General features: G+C 49.6%; 1 long non-coding RNA gene across 2 annotated transcripts; it reads right to left on the bottom strand.

Moving 5' to 3' along the window:
• Positions 1-2690: 2690 nt before the first annotated feature.
• On the bottom strand, positions 2691-17407 carry LOC143379413 (uncharacterized). Of its 2 annotated transcripts, none has more exons than XR_013088478.1 (5): positions 17158-17407; positions 15903-16030; positions 7315-8235; positions 4757-7168; positions 2691-3338 (listed from the first exon to the last, which is right to left on the bottom strand). It is a non-coding gene; the product is annotated as an uncharacterized LOC143379413 (long non-coding RNA). The 2 variants fall into 2 exon arrangements; XR_013088479.1 differs by having other exon boundaries at positions 4813-7168.
• Positions 17408-20823: the final 3416 nt, after the last annotated feature.

Raw genomic sequence — 20823 nt, 5'->3', positions numbered from 1 at the left:
GGCTCCCCATCAGTATGGACATACTGGTCTGCTAGGTAATCCTCAGACTGTTGTCAATTTCCAAAATGAAGACCTGGGTTAATGTTGTACGTAACAAATTACCAAGATCTATACACTTAAGGCAGCTCAGTCCTAGGAACTCATCAGTGGTGACTTCCACAGATGGGAATAAAATCTGCCAGTACAACTTGCACCAGGCCTGCTTGTACCTTCAGGAAAATGTTTCCTCTTTGCTTATAAATGTACAGCTTTAAAAAAAAAAAAATGGTAAAACTTGGGTAATGCTTTGACAAGACATTTTTCTACCTAGATTGGTAACATGGCCTCGTAAACCTGATTCAAGCTGGTGTCACCAGAGGGAACATTCTACATTCATTACTAATTTACTATGCAAACACCACCTCAGAATGGCAATTTCAGGCAAAAAACTCTAAGCATCCAGATAAAATAATCCTATTTGAGAGGTGCCCCAGTTCCATTTTGCTCCTCATGACCTACCAGGGCATCACTGTTTAAATTTAGGCCTTCAATGGGAACACTATAAACTTACAGAAAAGGTACCTCAATCACTGTTTTTGTGCTTTGATGCTAAATTTACAGAAAAGGTATCTCAATCATTGTTTATGTGCTTTGATGCTAAACTCAATCTTCCAGCACTTACTTGTTTAAGGACTAGAATTAGGGCCACCTAAGGGCAGCATCATATCCTATTTATATTTGCAAAACAAATAAACTTGGAGCTTGGGACCTGGTAGATGAATGAAAAACATTTTAACCTGTCGTTAATACAACAAACCCAGGGGGGCCCTACTTGCAGACGCTGCAACACAATGTAGGGTCTAACTATTCCCACCACCACACCCTGGGAATTTGAAGATGGATTCTTCCATCAACAGCCTGAAATAGCTCTGCAGCTGCAGGATGCATCACATTCATTGGGAAGTCTTCCCAGCAAAAGCTTCATCCGCCTTCCACCTGGGCAGGGCAGCCATCTGGGGGATGACGGGTGGAATGTGGGCTTAGGAGAGGCTTCCTAGGTGGCTGATTTGTCATATTTATTGAGAATCAATGGCTTGAACAATTGTACTGCAGGTAGTTCACAGTCAGCCACACACCTCTTGTGGAAAAAGCCCAACCAAGGGGCCACTGCCTGCCTTCCGGAGGATTCTTCAAGCTTGATCCCCTAATGAAGTCAAATCTGGCAAATCTCTGAATAGCTTTATAAAACTGGCTCACCCTGTCTTCAAGGGTTGATATAAACTAACAGCCAAAAGTAGAACTCCATCTGTTATAATGCAACTGAAATCAGTGCTGCTCCCCTTTAAGGACCACGTGACAATATGTTCAGTTAACAAAGTTTCCCCGCAGGAACACTGACGGGCAGAGGGCTGGATCTGCAGCTCACTTGGAACTGAGGACAGTTTTCCCATTCAGTAAGTGACAACCCTCGGCCTAGATCTTCAGCATTTCTTCTCTTCCCTCATCTTTTCTCTCATTTTACTTCTTGGTTCATAGAGTAAATCCCATTCTTCTCTTAATGAGCTTCATTTTTTAATGTCTGTCTGCTGTAACCTACTTCGAATTCCTTCTGAGGTAGGTAGGATCTGAACAGCAAATTAATTTTTCAGGACCCACTTATCATAAAATTATGAATGGAAAATAATAGATGAAAAACACAGACATGATAAATTGAATATATGTAATTATTTATTAAAGTCAGGATGCATGAACAGACTACTTAGCAGAAAGATAATTCAACGGCAACCAAATTACACGATTTGCAGCAATATTACATTTCAGAAAATGCAACTGAGGACATCATATAAATTATAGTGATTTGTTTTTAAAAATCCACTGAATTATCTCTTACCTCTGCAATAACATATCATGAATGCAGCTAAAGAAGTTAGCAGGGAAAGTGTGATCTTCCTTCCCCACTCTCTGCCCATCCATCTTCCAGGAAACCACAGGCTGCTGCTGACCAGACTTGGCATGAGGCTGTGAGGTTGCTGCTTTTCCCCCTACATCATAACCGATTTCAAATGGTGCTAGACAAAAACAGACTCTGAACACCAGGAGAAATCGGTCAGCCTGTGTAAGAGATGGGCCAGTAGTGCTCCTCGGGTCTGCACCTCTGCAGGTGGCAAATCTGATTCCAGCGGAATACTCCGGGGCATCCTCCAGGAGCATGTGGGCAGTGCTGAGGTGACAGTCCTCCAGGTATACAGCCCTCTGCCCTTCCCTATTACAGTCGACACCCAATACATCATCACCCATCTGAACAGCACAACCACTGCACTCAGAGGCCCTACCAATTCGGTGATGCTAGAGACAGGTGCTGGTATTGGGCTGTGCCCTGCTCAAGCTGCTGCATTTACATTAAACACAAGCCCCGCCCCCGACTCCTAATGTGGCCCCGCCCACATCCAACATCTTCTTGAGTGACTTTTGCTTTCCAAGTCTTCCCTTGACTTCTTGAACACGCTCAAGCAGCGAAAAGAGTCAGTCCCTGAGCAGCAGCTCCTCTCCAGTCCATCCTTTGCAGAGCTGCAATTCTTACTCCTAAAACACTGATTTCAAATGGTGCTAGATACAAAGATGGAAAAATCTAAGCCACCATGTGAAACCAGCTTCCAGAAGAAGAGGATCTCACCGAAGAAGGCAGGGAGATGCGATGGGAAGACCCGGCCTCCACCCTGAGGAGAAATGTCTTCTACTGTGACATGACAGAATGATCCATTAGAAAGACACTGAGGAGAGGTAAAAGGTACTGCTCAATGCAACAGGGAATCCAACAGATGAGAGCAATACAAAACTCATTAACTCTGTTTCATTTCACAACCAGTCACTATAAACGATTACACATGATGAAATAAAACAGCCAAATCCAAAGTATTTAATTTTAAAATATATTGATTTTACATTCATACCACCCTAGCCTTTATATATTTCCCAGCACACAAAATGTCTCCAGATACATTATCTCCCTCCATCAGGACAAAAGCAGCCTATGTGCTTCTGAGGTACCAGCGGCTATACAAAGGTGAGTTTCATCTGTCCAGAGCAATGCTTCCTTTTCCCTATTCATAAAGAGCAAGGGCTCCTCCTTACCACACTGCATGTCGGTATCAGGACATTCAAATCTGACACCTTTAACTGACTTATTGGATTTAACCTCTCACATGACTACCATTGTACTGAATTCACATAATTGAAACTGAGCTTTGATTCTGAAGTTCGCCTGAAAATAAATTTCCAAATCATGTTCCAAATTAGATTTCCTCTTTCGCATCATCTTTTTTTGGCCATTTGAAGTGAAGAAAATAGGTGTGTTTCCTCTGATGCCATAACCCAGAGAGAAAAGAGACAGGAGAAGCCATGTTTTTAGGTTCCCAACCAATTCTTTAGGCCTCAAGACATAAACTTATCTTTTTCATGGCCCCTGGCAATAAGGTTATATGTTGCTACAACAAAAATATAAGGAAATAAAATTTGAACATCAAGAGTGGTACATTTAATTCTCACAACAGTCAATGACACAGGTATTGCTCCAATTTTTGCAGGCAAATAAACTGATCCTTAATGAGGATAAATAAGTTGTCTGAAGTCACATGATCCATAAACACAGATCCAGAGCTACCTCCCAAGTCCATGTTCCCACCCCTCTGTCCACTGCTACCTGCTCCACAGCTTGACTATCATCTCGTTGTGTTCCTGAACTTAACTCTGAGCAATTTGGGGGGAGGGAGGAAATATGGAGGCCATAGTTCTGCAAGGAAGTGGGATGATACTGACTATAGAACACATTATACTTGAGTGAAGATGGGGGCATGATTTGGGTTCTGCAAGAGGTCAGGTGGGTTTTCGTAGCTACTGCTCTCTCTGGAGCCTTAGATCCTCCCTCAGCATGACTCTCCCAGCAGTGAGGAAGTTGCTGATAAGGAAAAGGTACTGCTTTTCCAGTAATTCTAACATCAACAGCAGGCTCTGCCATCCACCATGGGATTTCCCAGGGCCTCAGCTGCACGTGGGGGAACTGAGGGGCAGGTCAGGAACTGACATCTGCAATCAACCCTGGGGTCGGGTGGACAGTGACAGTGAGGGGTTTAAGGTCAAGAACGTCATGACATTTATTACCAAAGATCCAAATCCTGTAAAATGAAACGGATGACTGAGATTCACACAGGCTAATTCTCGGCTTATCTGCTTTTCATTTCAGTGAAACTCCTCCGTAGCACTTTCAGTTAGGAGAACCGACAAACCCCCTCCTAAGTGCCCTTGCACAGGTGTCCTGCAGTGATCCTTAAAGCACCTCTCCTCCTGCCACAGGCCCTGACTCTGCTGGCCCCTCCTCCTGGAATCCATCCATCCACCCTCCCTTAGCTACCACCCCCCAGTCACCCTCCCTCAGCTCAGGAAAGCCTCCCCAAACCTCCCCCAAGTCTGGCTCGCTTGCTAGAGGACCAAGTCATTCTCTCCTTCAGAATGTGCCCTTCTCGTTTGGTTGTCAGGGTGACACTGAAGAAATGTCTCTCCTGCTACCCAGGACCTGGAACGTCAACCAGCCTACCTAGCACCTAGCAAGGAAGCAAATACCACCGAGGGAACCAGAAGACAGAAAGCCAAGACTTACAGTCCCGCCTCGTGGATTCTAAAACCTAACTCTTAGTTCTCAGGAAGAAGAGATAAGAAACCATTAACAAGGCATTGCTTTAAACAATCTCAAATAAGAGGAGGAAAAAAGTAATCTTAGTACCCAAATCTTTTGCCTTTTCAATCCCAGGAGGTGAAGGGGTCATTCAGGTCACAGACCTCTCAATGGAAGCAGAGTTCTTTCTTCTAAAAGTCAGCTGAGCAATGACTCTTCTCTGAAACAAGCTGGTGGTTCTGTGCTGGTTGGGAGTAGCTGGGTGATTTGATAAGGGCTGGCAGGGGCTCGATCTTCCTGGCAGTGAGCCTGAGGGCCACCTAGATCTAGAAGAAGGCAGCCCATGAAATCACCAGCCTCCTAGGGGCTCTGCCATCCAATGAGAGACATGGGATTCTCCTGCTTCGGCCTAATAGGCCCAAGCAAATTGGCCCTGTCGAAGGGCTTAGCGAGATTATCTAGGAAGGAAAATTACTCACCCACCAGGAGTAGGTATGTAGCCCTGATGTGACACTGCACAGGTTAAAGGTCCGGGAAGCCCCACTCCAGCCCCAGTCTGTTGTCACGCTCATATTCTATCTAGAGGCTTTTCTACCTTCCAGAACATTCTTCCGCCGAGTAAGGGACCCGAAGGCGGAGGAAAGGTCAGCACCCAGGGAAGGAGAACGCCTGCCAGGCATAAAGTCTGAGAACAGGAACCGGCCACTTGCCCTGAATGGGCCTCAGTGTCTTCATCTGTCCAGAGGCAGCCTGGGAAGACTGATCACCATACATGCAAATGCTCAGAGGGCTTGGGCAGGACACAGAGAGACAGAGGCAGCAACAATGTGCAGCAGAGATAGTGGCCTGGAGAGGCCACGTTATGTCTAGAGGCATACAAAATCAGATACATTAAAAAAAAAAAAAAAAAAGTGCAGGCCAAACTAAACAGAGCAGAGGGTTAAACACACTTCATGGGCCACTGGCTAAGAACAGTCAAAAGATCACAAAGACAGCTTCTATTTTCATTATAAATGATGCTGTGTTTTAAAGTCCTAAGTATCTTATTTTGAGCCCAGCATGGTGCCCAAAAAATAACATGGGGGGAAAATGGGAAGGAGAGGGAACCTGTTTGTAAAATGTACACATACAAACCGGCTGAACCCAGTGGTGCTCACCCGCGCTGTGCTACCACGATGTGTTCAAATGCAGAACGTGGGAAGGTTCCTGCCAAGGCAGCAGCTTCTCCCTCCTGACCCAGCGCTGGGTGCTGAGTCACAGCTACTTACGTGACTGATGCAAGTTCCAGCCAGAGTGGGGGAGGATGCCGGAAGCTGAGCCCCAAGCGTCCATCTTCTAGCCTCTGGGAATGCTGGTTTCAGGGTTCTGGGCAATGAGGAAGAACTCACTTGGTGAAAGGGGGCCTAGAAGGCCTTTTTGAAAAAAGGGGAACGTCCTGCCCTCAAGACAGTCCCAGACCATTGTTGTGTGGACTGAAAGGGCTGCCCAGCTTCCTGTCAGTCTCAACTCCAGCCCAGACCCAGTGTCCTGGACATTTTGTCTTTAGCTGTCAGAGAAGGGCCTGCTGCCAACTAGCTGCAGTTAATGAATCAGAGGAAAGGGTGATAAAATGAAGGATATGTGTGTTGAGGGACCATGGGTGGAGGAACATGGCTGGCTGGCCTGAAGCCCCCAGAAGAAGTGGTCAGCATTCAGGCACCACCCTATGTCCTAGGCCCTAAATCCTAAAGTGGGAACAGCATCCTTCAGAAGTGGTGGGCCCCTCAAGTACCCACTCACGTAACAGGGAGAGAAGTCACAGCCTTCCAAAGCCCCAGTGGACCCAGTATCAGCTCTTTGGGCTTCCCCTGGGTCACACGTACAGAAGCCCATGTTCCTAGGCAATTGAACTCCTTGAAAGTCAGTTTTTCTGTCCCTTCCTCCAAATTACCGACCAAAACCTGGGTCTCGATGGCTGGATGGAGAGGATGCTCCCTACTTGTCCTGCCTCTGGGGTAACACGGGAAATGGGGGCAGCTGGAGACAGTGGGGAGGATAGGGGAGGAGGAAGGATGGAGTGAAGGCTGGAGCACGGAGTTCCGGGTTCCCCTGGCAGATGGGAGGAGGGGCACAGCCCTGAACTACTTTCAAGGAAGCTAGTGCTTTCCATGAGAGGAAAAGTGAGCACGCCTATGGTCTATTACACACACACAATGCCCACCACACAGTTCACTGGCCCAAACCAATGTGGTCCAAAGAAAAACCACGAACGCCACTCCCTTGTCATTCCCCAGTCATCTACTTGGCTCTGTTAGGACAGACTCGGAAGTGTAACTTCAGCCTCGGGGGAGATCTGACTTTGGAGGTTAGTGCAGAGATGCCCCAGAGCCCAGCTTCCCAACCCCCGGCAGAAAAACCTGGTCACCCCTCTTTCAGCTGCCAAGAAGTAACAGACACAGTGTCCTACCAGGTGCCACGCTTACAGGACCTCATGCCTGCTCACTGGGTCCCAGGAGCTCCTCCAGTGGTCTATGCTCCTCCCTGGGGGGGACAGAGCATCTCAGAGTACTGAGCACTTCACCAAGTCAGACGCCCTCCCCGGAGCACATCCTGAAGTGGGCACCAGGAAGCCAGGGCGCATCCACTAACCACTGAATGGCAGTTCTACCCAGTACCTGGGCACACACCTGGCAGAGCACATGGACCAGGCACACCCTGTGACGTGAGGTGGTTCCACTTCCCTAGCTGGGGGAGGGAGGCTGAGCCAGAACGGAGGTAAGTCCAAGTCCAAAGCCATCTGCAAGTCTGCGCTCTCTCCTCTTCCCCTTCAGCTGGCTCAGCTGTGGCTGTACCTACATTGCTATTCCAGCCTCATTCTGTTATCAGGACCTCTGTCTGCCAGTCTCAAGAACAGTGAGTAGCAGGAGGCAGGAGTAGGAGGAGGGGAGAAGAGTGGAGAGGAGGGAGGGAAAGAGGGAGGGAGGGAAAGAGGGAGGGAGGGAGGGAGGGAGGAGGGAGGGGAGGTGGAGGAGGAAGTTTCACAGTCTAGTGCATTCCCATCAGATCACAGAGAGGGGAACACATACAACTTCCCCTTTTCAAGTGCGTCTTGGCCCCCTTTGCATTTTGGTTCCTTCCCCCCTGGACTGGGGGTGGCAGAGTGAGTGGGCTGGGTAGGGGCAGGCGCCCAGGTACCCAGCCAACTGGGCTCTCGCCCGGCTCCATCTCGGGCCTGGCACGCTCCCTCAGGCCGTTACCCGACATGCCCTTCTCCTTGTCAGGGAGGCCTCGCCCTCTTGTTTTCAAAGTTTTATAACAGTATTGTTTGTTGTCCAGCAGATTAAATTCTTTGGAGGCTGGGGGGGGGGGGCGCGCGGTGGGAAGCAGGGAGGAAGAAAAGAGAGAAGGAAAGAAAAATACAAATAACTTCTATTAGGAGTCAAATGATTAAATGAATTCCTTTCTGAACACAAAGTTCACCTGTATTGGAGAGTGGCCAGTGGCCAGAGTGATGTCCCCTTGCTCTCTGTGCCGTCCTCTTTGGCCCTTCTTACCTTGCAGGGTGACATGTGGTCTGAGATTTCCAAGGCTGCTACTCAGGGTTCAAGCTGAAAAAAATAACAGCTAATAAGGTTTGGGGGAGTATGTTGGGCTGTGGGGCCAGCTGGCCCTAGCAAGGACACACTGCATCTCATCTCCTCAGGCATCTGGGTGACTCAGACCAGGACTTTGGGAAGGACATCTATAGGCAGCTGCCCTTCACCCAACCCCGAGTTGTTTTTGCTTTTTGGTTTTTTTTTGCCATGAGTTTGTAGTTTATTTACATGTGAAATCAAAGTCACACATTCACTGATACCAAGACACTGGACAAACTGCCCCAAAGAAGTAACATAACTGCATAGACAAACAGATGGCTCTCTGTATCCCTAGATTCCAACCACAGATTGAAAAAAGTGTGTGTGTGTGTAATACATATATGTATACATAAAACTGCATTTTTACCATACACATACAAGCTTTTCCCTTGTCATTATTCCCTAAACAACACAACAACCATTTACACAGCACTGACAATGTATTAGGCATTGTAAGTAATCTAGAGACGATGTGCATAGGTTAAATGCAAACACTATGCCATTTTACAGAAAGAGATCTGAGTATGTGCAGGTTTTGGTATCCAATCCCCCACGGACACTTAGGCATTTTGAATACAGTCATCCCTAAGAAATAAAACAGAGTGTGGAATAAGACAGAAAGCAAACAGTCAATATGAAACAAGCATTATTTTAAAGACAGACAGAACACCCCCCCAAACTTTACCCAGTCCATTAGGCCTCTTTAAAAAAAAAAAAAAAAAAATCTTTATTTTTATTTATTTTTATGTGGTGCTGAGGATCAAACCCGGGGCCTCGCACATGCTAAGCAAGCGCTCTACCGCTGAGCCACAACCCAGTCCCAGGCCTCTTTTTTTTTTTTTTTTAATTATTATTTTAATTTGAGAAGGGTCTCTAAGTTACTGAGACTGGCCTCGAATTTGCAATCCTCCTGCCTCAGCCTCTCAAATTGCTGGAATTATAGGTGTGCACCACAACACCTAACTCCTGTCAGGCCTTTTGATGCTAAAACTGTACCTGGCAATAACACAAAAGGATACATAATTTTCCATATTTAAATACAACTCTCATTGAGGCATCACCTGATTTCAGACTTTGGGTTACGGCTAACTAGTATGCAAGTCTGAGCATCAAAGGCAAAGCCTGTGGCTCCTGCACTATGGCCAGCCCTAAGGTACTCCTCTTCCATCTTCTTCTACCTTCATGCTAGTAAACCCTGTCTGGCCCCGCTCCCCCCAACCCCTCCAAGGCCTATCCAAGGGCTAGGAGGCATCTGCAGGGGTGGGCAGTGACGAAGGGCAGTGATGACAAATACAGAATTAGAGCCACTCAGGGCTCTTTCCTGGAAGGGATCTGGAGTTCCGGGTTCCATTCCCACGCCGGCTCCTCCATTCTCCAAGCCCCCCCTCACCCCCGCCCTGGCTTAGGGCTGCCTGGAAACAGAAGGGAAAGATGGAGAGTGGGGCCAAGGACCCGGCTCTGGATCCTAGTACCTGAACCTTCTTCAGGTTGCTTCAAGATGAGTCGGACCCTGTCAAAGACATCCAGTCTCCCACCTCAGACAGGTTTCATCTTCCCTTGGGAACCCTGGGCAAGGGTGAGGCACGGCTCTCCCCACCGCCTTCCCTGCGGCAGGTTTGGACCGTTCTTGTTTCTGTCTTCCAGGTGAACAGAAAGAACCAGGTCCAACACAACAAATTTTCACACACAAGGCTACTGAAGACTTCTACCACCAAAACAGCTCCCCTGTGCTTTCCGGACAGCTGTTGCCAGACATACGCATGCAGCCCCGTCCAACCTCAATCATTCTAAGGGAGCATTACCAGAAAAAAACTAAACCATTCTGACAAAATTCACTGCAAATAAGGATAAGCTCTTCTTCACTCCTTCATATAAGTTCTGGGTCTATTCCAATGAAGGTCACTCAGAGTTCTAAATGGCCAAGAAGTCATTACAGTCCAATTACTCTGCCTCAGCAACCCTGGACAGAATGGGGGGCCAGGCTCAGAACTCAAGGAAACCCAATGCCAGGACTTCTCTAGCCTACCCTCTTCTGCATGGGTAAGGCATACTTTCTCAAGTCAATCAAGAGACATTCAGAGTTGGAGCCAGTGTGTCTAGTGTCTGACTCTACGTTGTATATTTAGCCAGTGCTTCCAGCAGGTGCTGTACAAACAGGTAACATACACACAACATGCATGCTGGGCAAAGCTCTGGGCATCCCTTACAAATCTGTTGGAAAAAAATTACAAAGATTCCACAGCAAGGCCTCATCTCTAAGTGAGCGACAGCAGCAGAAACAGGTCTGTATGCACATGCATGAAATGCTCTACAAAGGTATCAGAATGGTTTCAAGCACCACGTATTCCAGAAGCTTCCACATGTAGAAAACCTCTCCAGGCACACATGATAATTGGCTGACTTCCCAGCTAAGAAGTACAAGCCAGCTCTCCCAAGAGCTCCAAGAAGTTAAAAAAAATCAGAGAATAGGAGAATATGGACAGTCTGAGATTTCCTTTTACTCTCATATGTATAGAGAAGCGAAGGACCTAAGGGATCAAAGTACACTGTCCACTCCTCCACTCCTCCACTCCTTCCCCCCACCCACTGGTCAGATCCCAGGGAAACAACAGCTAGAGTCAGAGGAGGTGGGTGAGAGACTCCAAGTAAGCAGGTACAAGCAGTCAGGTCTTGGCAGGACTCTGCCTGGCTCAGTTTCTTCAATGACAGGCTAGAGCCACCTACCCGCACAGGGTTGCATGAGGACCAAGTGAGCCAGCAAATTTGAAAAGAACCATGTACGAGTGAAATGATGGTTACTAATCAATTCCTTCCCCTCCCGCCTGCGTCCTAGCCTAAATCCCTGTCACTATACCATACTAAGGGAGGGAGGGACAAGCTCACAGTAATTGTTAATCTCAGGTAAATGTCTGGTGAAGTGGCAAGCAGACAGTGTCTTGGAGAAATATAGCTATTTTTATAATTCTGCATCCTGTTCAGTAGATTGCACAACGTGCCCCTCAGCTCCAGGGTTCTTACCCACAGCGCCTTGGAGACATGGTTGATGTCTGTCTGGGACTGAGGCTGCCGTGTAGCAGCTAGGCCAGAGTCCCAACCACTCCCGGCTGCTGTTCGCTGTGCCTGGGGCCCTGGGCCTGCCTTCATGTGTATTATTTTAGCTCTTTTTAAGAATGATTCAAGATTTAAAAACCAAAAAGGAACGGGCAGTTCTGAGATCTTCATTTCTTAGTTTTGTTATTACCTTTTCTTTATCTCTCTTTTTTTTTTAATTTAGTTTTTAATAGAGGGCCTTAAACAACCACATGAGAAAAAGAAAGCTAAATACCAAGGAAAACCTCTTGACACAGGGGGAGGAGCCTGGAACAGATACCCTCCCCGAGTGCACAGCCCCACCCCACCTAGGACTTAGGGACAAACAGGACCCAGCATCTCCCCTGTAGAAGGTCTCTTAAGCCAGCCCTGCTCAGCACAGCAAGCCCCACCAGCAGCTCCCACGTCCCCCTTCTCCCGCAAGCCTCTTGGCAGCAGTCCTGTCAATCCTCTGTCACGGGGGAGGGGGGGACATGGATGGGACTGCATCAACCACCTTGACTCCATCTCTAGCCCTTCCCTCCTCCTTCTGGAAAGTCCTTCAAACCCTATCTCCACCCACCCACGCGAATTCATGCCAGCAGCGCCTCTTTGCAATGGGGATTCTGACTGCTATCAGCTCTTCAAGATCCCTCCTCCCGCTTCTTTCTTTCATGGTGACTCAGGTCTCCATTTCCTGATCCCGAGTTTCTGACTAAGCAACACCTCTATGAGAATCCAGGAAAGGACCTGTGGTAAAAGAGTTGGAATCTCTGCTTTAACACCCTCACGTAAGGAATCTGAGCCCCCCCCCCCCCCCCCCCGGCCAATTGGGTAAAGTGAATGAGTTCTGTCAACAAATCCAGGACCAGAATGCAGGTCTGCTAACTCCTCTGCACCAAGCAGTGTAATCCTCATTTCCCCTGACCTGCCTCTTTCCCAAGCTCCCCATCACTCTACCTCATCCCTGGCAACTTCAGACCCCTGGCAGCAGACGGCAGCTTCCTTGGTCTGGGTTGGTCAGGCACCCAAAGATGGGCCAAGGAGAGGAAGCCCAGAGTTTGACTCACGGTGGGCCCAGCAGCTGCTTCTCCCAAGTGACCAAGGCTTGAGCCCAGGAGTTGCATGCCCTGCACATATGCCCTCCAACCTACCTCAGTATCTCAAGACAAAGCAAACCCAGGCAATCTAACACAAGGAGACTTCTCCTCTCCCAGCGCCTGTCCCTTGCTGGTCACGATCATCAGCTCCAGGAACCATGCGTCCTGGCAGAGGGGCTGTGCCTCCTGCAGGCACATATTTGACCAGTGACTCGGCAAAGACCTGACCCAAATGTTCCCTGTGCTGCAGGGACAAGAGAGGCACGATGACCAGGCTGAGACACAGAAGCCAGCTGGCACCGGAGAGGATGGGAGACAGAAAGCCAGGGATGGCCGTGGCAAATGGAAAAACCTCATTCACTGGTGACTCTACTCCCACCTGGACTCCTAATTCATTACATGTTCCTGTTAGCTACGGGGCCTTGGGAGGATGCTTCTATTGGAAGAAAAGGGATTAGTGTCTCTATCAATCTCAACCTCTGGAGATTCAAACAGCACGGCTTCCCAGGAAGCTGAGGTCCTTCTATCTTTCCATCCCCTCCTATCATCTGGACCCCCTTATTGCGTGTGCTGTCCTCTTCCTTCACCCTCATACAATCTCCATATTTTGCACACATTTTTGTAAACTATATATATTTTTAAATTTTTTAACTAATGATCTCTCTCCCCACTAGAATGCATGCTCCCCAAGAATAAAAACTTGGTTCGTTGACTCTGCAACCCAGCACCTAGCACAGCCCCAGAATCTAGGAGAAGCTCCATACACATTTGGTAAGGAACGTATTCGCCTTGCTCAGTCCTGCTGGTCCCTGGGTACCAAAGGGTGTCTGCGTCTGCCTGGCCTCTCCAAAAGGGAACATACAGAGCCACCCCTGGGGAGGGTCCTTGGGTGACTGCCTTTCACTCTGGTTCATATTAGTTCTCTGAGGGTCTTAGCTCACAGAAATATTTGACTCTGGAAAACCAGGGTGAGGAGAAACTATAGGTTTTAGAATCAGAAGTGCTGGATTTAAATCTAAACAACCCCACTCACCAAATGTGTGAGCTTGGTTAAGTCACTTAATCACAGTTCCTTTAACTGTAAAGGGGAAATAATGCCTACGTCACATGGTTGTTCTGAAGATGAAATCAGATAAGCAAAGGGCCCTTAACAAAGGTCAGTTTCCTTTCCCTGGATGGTAGGCAGGAACTGAGAACTCAGATGCATCTCATACCTTCATGCCTCGTCACAGACCCAACCTAGTACCACACCATCCATGGCGCCAGGCGTTCAAGATGGGAACCCTTCATAGGGAACACACATCTGTCCTGGGCCATGGCAGGCATCTCTGGATGAGCACTGGACTTGTCCTCCCACATCTTTCTGGTCCTGCTCTTGTGATACAATCATGTATAGCCACCGCGCCACGAGGCTGTCTCCATCCCTGCGCTGGCACTCCACCCACCCCACACAAGCTTCACACTGCAGCACCAGGCTCTGCAGAGACCATGAGGCCCTGGGGGTGTTCTCTGGCTCGATCAGCCCATGAACAGCTCCGGTAGAAGGAGCCAGCAGGGAGCCAAACCCAGTCTATGCTTTCCTCACAGTCACTGCAAGTCCCAGAAAAGCAAAGCAAAACGAGTGCCTCCCACAGACAGCCGGCTGGTGGAAAAGGGTGGTATCTCTTACATATCTCAGAGGGAAGCCACACATCCAAAAAAAGTGACCAGTACAAGGTACAGTTCCTCTCTAAAGCTGTGGCTGCAGCTTCAGGGGCACTCAAGCCAGGGGACAGAGCCAACATATGCATTAAACAATTCACAGCCCTGACAAGACTAGGAGTCAATGGAACAGAGAAGGTGCTGACCAATCAGGGGCCTTGGCAGGGTACCGCCCGCACAACTCCCAGCCAAGCCACGCCACCTCCGCTCCAGTGCTCTGTTAACCTCTGCTGGATCCCGGATGCAAGGGCCCCTGCCTCCTAGCTCTCAGACCTCAGGGACTCAAAGGTCAAGAAAACGTGCCTCTCTCTCAAGGGTGCCACTTGTCCTGCTTATGTGACTAGCAACACACAACGCCCTCCATCATGGGAGCAGAAGGCAGCCAGGCTGGTAAACAGGAGGCCAAGCATTAGATGAGAGATCGAAATAGGAAAATGAGCTGGGAAGCACCGACCCCCAATTCACCAAGACAACAACAAGAGCAAAACCAACCCTGGTTTTCCCAGTCAAGCAAGGGCAGGGCTGTGAATGGGGGCAGAGGTCACCCAGAGCCAGGCCTGGGGACACGCTGCGCATGTGCAGAGTCTCCCAAGCACAGCCAGCAGGTATGTCTGGCCCCAGTCTTACAGCCAACGCTAGTCAGACTCTAGACTACACATCTTGAGGGACTAGCTCACCCTCCTCTCCTCCCTGGCTGCACAAAGCCTCTTCACTTGTGCTCTAGCCCCAACACACCCAGTCATCTCACAACGCTACTGAACTTGTCAAATTCTTTGAAGGAAGAGACTGAGAGCCCTCGCTTGGGGAAGGTCTCAGGCTGCTCACCGTTAACTCAGAGATTTGTCTCAAGGGGGAGGACAGAAGATGAAGCACTGTGAGGATTCACCAGCCTTCGCCAGCCTCTCTGGAAGGTGGCAGGAGTGGTGCAGAGAGAGGGAGGCACTCACACTCTTAAAACCAAGCAGAGAGAGGCGACAGGGATGGGAGCCCACGGGTGCCTCATAAAATTACCCAGCACCATTCCTTTTATCTTTAGACCCCAGACAAACCTGCTCTTGGATAGCTCTAGCTGGACAAGAACCCTACAGTAAACCCTTCCTGGTGACAGGGGAAGCGCCTACAGTCGGCTCTCGGCACTGTCTGTACGTGACCGACCTCCTAGTTCTGCAGGTGGTCATCACTTTCCATCACCATTGCTAGTGCTGTGGCCAGCAACAGCGAGGCAGAGAAAAGGCCTAGAAGAAAAAAGTGATCCATTCAAAGGGAACCCCAAAAGTAAGGGAAGAGCCCTGAAGCCCACTGCTCAGGCTGGTCTACACTCCAGACCATCCTTGGACTAAGCCCGTCAAGGCTAAGGTCACCCACTCAGATGACAGGGGAAAGCAAGTCCAAGGTCCCTGTAGTTCTAGAGCCAATGAGGGATCAAACCCCAACTCTCACGTGGGATGTCAGAGGGCCAAGAGTGGTTTCTGTCCATTTACTACGGAAGCCCCGACTGCTCTGCCACCACCACACCCAGAAATGTTACCCAGCTACCTCCCACAGATCTAGCATCCCGGTCACTTCAACTGGCTGCCAGCCCCAGCCCCTTGCTGGTTACTAACCTCATTCACAGAAAAGGCAGGCGGAGGAAAATAGAAAGAAGAGAGCAATTGTTTAAGAGAGTCTGAATGGAGACATCTGAGGATCCCCCCACTGAATAGGGAAAATGGTCTTCATGGGAAGGGAAGGTGGTTAGGGGAAGGCCCGGGAGCAGTCAACCTGACTTACCTGGAAGGCAGGCATGGGGTTAGATCCTGTTTTCCTTGCTGTTTCTGGTTTCCAATAGTAGTCTGGTGGTGACTCCCTGACAAGACTGGGATCATGTAACATTGGTCACACTTGTGGCTCGACAGCACCTATGAGAGGAAAGAGGAGACTATCCTACCCACCCTGCCCTAAGTCACCCAGCAAGACAAGCTCATTCACCAAGCAGCTACCCCTTGAGCAAGGCAGACCCCACTCCCCGTGACTGAGTGGGTATGGGAACGAGAGCAGACAGCAGACACGGCTCCGGGAAAGGGAGGCAAGTGTGGTCTTATATGTCCTAAGAAATCATAGGAAGGAGGAGGAAGGGGTGGAGGAAGGCAGGGAAGGCAGGAGGTCCAAGAAAAGGAAGAGAGAGGTCAAAAGACATCCTTGGGCAAAGCAAGGCAAACAGGATACCAAGAGGAGAAGCCGGAGACTGGTCGTTGACGCAGGGCATGCTGCCTTCAGCCACGTCATCCCTCCACCCCAAGCCTCTCCTCCAAGCCCGGCATCCACCAGAGAAGTACAGCCCCTCCTGGCCCTCATCCCACATTAGCACCCTCATCCGGCATGACCTTTGAATCCATCAGCGTCTAAAACAGGGGAAAGGAGAGTAAGCTTGGCAGCCCTGGACCCGAGGCAGATACGCGCGCACATACACACCTTCCTGGAATAAAAGGCCCTTGGAGATGGCCCACACTCTCTATGTTCCAGTTCTCCGATAGAAGTGCTCCTCTCCCGCAGGGGAGGGCAGACTCGTCTGATAAGAACTGCTTAGCACAATGCTATATATAGTCTAGGTTCCTACCAGCCTGAGATTTGGAGCTAGAACTTGGCAGAGAACCATGCTAGGTGCTGGCAAGGGCCATCCTCCTGCAGCCAGCCAATCAGGAGCCTCACCTCTCAGCCAGGGGCAGTGAGGACACTCAGGGTCCTTCCATGCAGCCCATTAACATTCTGCGCAGAGGACAAAGGCTATTGGCTCCATTTTCGGGAAAACTGACTTCTCCCAAATGTGAGGGGGATGTGTGGAGGCTGAACAACACATTCTGGGATCTCTGCAGGTCTCCAGTAGCACTAGAAAAAATCTGGTCCTCTCTTCTAGAGGACTAAGGGTGGGGTATGCAGGAAAAGAATGAAGATGGCAGAGCAGCTGGCTGGGCTCAATAAACATCTATCCACTTGCAATGTTCAAAGAAATAAAAGAATGTAAAAAAAAAATTACAGCAATACTTACCACAGAGAGCAGGACTGCCAGGCTTCATGTGTGTGTATGTGTGCTCCAAATAAAATGCAAGCGGGCCATCCAGGAGTATGACACTGTCCTGGGAACACCAGCACCATCCTCAGCTGAGCCAGTCACCAGCTCACAAGCCAAGCTGCACTCTCCTGAATTCTCTGTGGGAAAGAAGACAAAGGTAGGCAGGCTGACTCAGCTTGCAGGGCCAATTAAACAATGAACTGTAGAGACCCCAACTAGAGTTTTATCTGGGGTTTGTATGTGGCCCTTAGGACCATGGCCCTCAGCTGTTGGCCACCGTTTCACGAAAAAGCAAGACAACAATGGACAAAATGACATGGGTCCGTCATCTTAGAGAAAGGCCAGTACCAGTGGGCATGGCAGAGTCTGACCTAGGAGGCCCACCCATCACCTGCTTGAGAAAATGGACCTGAAAGGCAACAGAGACCTCTGAAGCACAGAATCCAGGGCCTTATCACGTGCGCAGCTCAGGACACAGAAATATGAAGTGCATAAGGTTCCAACTCCCACATACACACAGTCCTTTTACGTCAAGATGCGCTCTACTCAGGCACAAGAAGACATGGTGCAACGGGGCTTGTGACCACCTTTGCACTCCGGGTGGGGGGATGGCCGGCCCCCAACCGCTGCCCAGCTCTGATGTGAGCTCAGTCATGTTTCCCGGCTCCTGTTGGCTCTCGAGGCTCAGTAGCCACTCGCCTGAGAACCCAAATGAGTCACCCTGGAAGGTCCTCGGGGAGAGAAGGTATTCTGCGACAAATGTCAGCACTAGTATCAGCCATGAGAAAGCATGAGACTGAAAAATGGCATAGGAAAAAGGAAGGAGGGAGCTCCAGGCCAGGATGCCTGTCCCTCAGTCCCAAACCCCAGTTATCTGCTCCTCTGCCCCTAGGCTGGTGGAAGGTGGCAGAGGACAGAAAGGGGATAATGGTCTGGCCAGGATTCAGTGGCCGTGAAGGTGCATCTTGTCTCTTGTTCCCAAGAAGGCATGGCGGGCGAGCGGGCGGGGCGGGGCGGGGCGGGGGGATCACGCGCTTATGGCGCAATGCTGCAGAATCAAGAAAAGCCTAGAATCCTGAGCCGCCATGATGCGAAAATAAAGAAAAGAAAGGAAGAAAAAAAGAAAAGGTCAGGAACTCAAGGTCCACTATTTCATCTCAGAGGAAATAAGGAAGATGAAGGAAGAAGATAAGCTGTGACGTGGGACAATAAGGAAAGATGAGCTGACACAGAGTGCCCGAGCTGCCTTTTGCTGAGGGTGGGAAGGTGGACCCACCATCTTTGCAACGGGCCGCAGAGTTCTCCTAAGGTACCACATCGCCCCTGGGATACCTGCTCCTGGGGTCCAGAGTGCCACGGTTCACTGAGGCTGCCCTGGCCAGCCCCTGCCCCAACAAGGGAACTGCCCTTTATCCACCACAATGACCACCGAGCCCATTACAGACACAGCCTCAGTGAGAAATCCCAAAGGGTTTTCTGGTCCTGAGAAGGTATCTGTCATTTGGGACCAGTGAGAAGAGCTCAAAAAAATGACCCTCATTCCCAGCTCACTGAATAACACCATTAGCTGAATTTCTTTATCAAGCTCTAAAAATTCAAGGGTCACAGAGCTTGTTGAGTTACCTGGTATCGCCCCCATCCTCACGCCTGGCAGTGGCCTTCTTCTCTCATCAGCCCTCCCTGAAAATGACCCCAGGCTAGGGATCGGCTCCGAGCCCCAATGAGCTGTTTCTGCTGCTTTCATGTTGACAGAACATTCTGGCCACTCAGCTGAGAGCTCCATCTCCCGGCTCCTGATACACTGAGTCATCTTCCAGAGAGGAAAAAAACAACAAAGCAGCCGTCACCAGGGCCCCCATTGCCGTCGACAGACGAATCACTGGCTGTCGTCACTCTCTGCTCCGCAGCCCCGGAACTGGTGACGAGGGGCATCAGGGTGCCCAGCTCCCCTCCCACGGGACTCAACAGCGTCAGGAAGCAGGCAGCCACTGCTGAGATTCGGAAAGAAGGGAAACGAACCTGGCATCAAAAGGCTCCCAGGAAGGCTCATTACTTAACCCTCACTCTGCCACCACCAGTCCTCACTGCTCAGTGCCCGCTGCACACTCTTGCTACAAAAGCCAAGGGGTATTTCCTCTAGGGGCATTTCCTCACCTTGAAGGCTTAGGTTTGTACTGCCAGGCAACCTCCTCTCTGCCCCTGCTTATGACATCACAGAGGGACACAAACTCCCTCCTTCTCCAGTCACCTGCTATGTGCATGTTTTAAGTCCTTGATAAAAACCACTGGATGGGATGGGGTCGAGGAGCAGCATGTGTATTGCTAGGAACCTGGCACTGTGCTAGGTATTTCTCTATAACACGCTGTCATGACTATGCCTTACAGACTGAGAACACTACAACCTGAAAAAAAAAAAAAATTAAATGACTCGTCTAAAATCACCCAGCTGAGAAGCCAGGATGGAGATGCAAACCTAAGTGCATCCAGCCCAATGGCTTTGCTCCTGCCTTGACTGCCTGGGGCCCCATCCTTCATTGAAGATGCTATCACCCACCCAGCCTCTGCCTCCTCTTCCAGGAGGAAGGCAGTCAGGACTGGCTTGTCAATCCATCAATTTCGGCTACAGAAAAACCATCATATTGTGTGAACCTGGCCACAAAGGAAAAAGAGGAAGTTAATAAGGAAGGCATGGCACAGCTAAGTGACCCGGATCATGAGCACAAAAAGATCGGCCACCCAAACTCCCACACAGCCTTAGAGACCTATGGCATGCCTTAAATAGCCACCTTTGTGGGATTCACCTCCTAAAAGGGATCTCAGGAATTCAGAGAGGAAAAAAAATTAAGTTGAGGGCTCGTCTGACCACGACCACACCACTTGCCAGCCATGGGCTCTCCTCTCCTTGCAGGGTTATGGTAAAAAAATAAATGACATAATTGCCCGAAAAGAACCTAACGTGTTCAATCTGGCAAAAGTGGGTGCCAGGTTGATATCTGTTTTCTTCCTATTTTTCCCAGCCTCCCTCTGAGAGCTCATATCCTAATAGGTGACCTAAGACTTCTCATAAGGAACCAGAATGCAACAAAGGTACCATAAAGAGGAGCTAGGCGCAAGGGGATTTTGCCGAAGTGGCAGGGGTGGTTATGAGGGCCACTTCTTGAGAGGGTGATCAGGACAGCTCTGCGGAGACAGTGGAGCTGCCACAGGTGGATGTGGTGAGAGGAAGCTGGAAAATAACTAGTGAAAACAGGGAGAGGGGAAAAGCAAGAAAACGTGAGTCACCTGGCTTTATGGGATTCGTAGTCCACCTTGGGAAACTGAGAGCAGTGAGACTGCATAGGACAGCTAAGGCCAGTTACAGACAGCCCCGAGCATCATGTGAAAGGGAAGGAATTTCACCCTAGGAATGCCGAGAAACCATTTTAAATTTCTGAGCAAGAAAAACAAGATGGCCGCTGCACGCAGAAGGGCCTGGAAAGGAGAGGGACAGGCAGCAGGGAGCCTCACTGGAAGACAGCAGCTGGAACCATGGAACTGGCAGGGGGCATGGAGGGGAAACAGTAGAAAGTCAGAGCCATCTGAATAAATCCTGCAGGCTGCCATGGACCTCACAGCCTGTCCCCATGGAGAGGGTGACGGAGA

Source organism: Callospermophilus lateralis, chromosome 13 (assembly GCF_048772815.1).
Source record: "Callospermophilus lateralis isolate mCalLat2 chromosome 13, mCalLat2.hap1, whole genome shotgun sequence".
In the NCBI taxonomy this organism is placed as follows: Eukaryota; Metazoa; Chordata; class Mammalia; order Rodentia; family Sciuridae; genus Callospermophilus; species Callospermophilus lateralis.
Note: the sequence above shows the minus strand (reverse complement) of the source record. Positions and strands in the feature narration are given on the sequence as shown.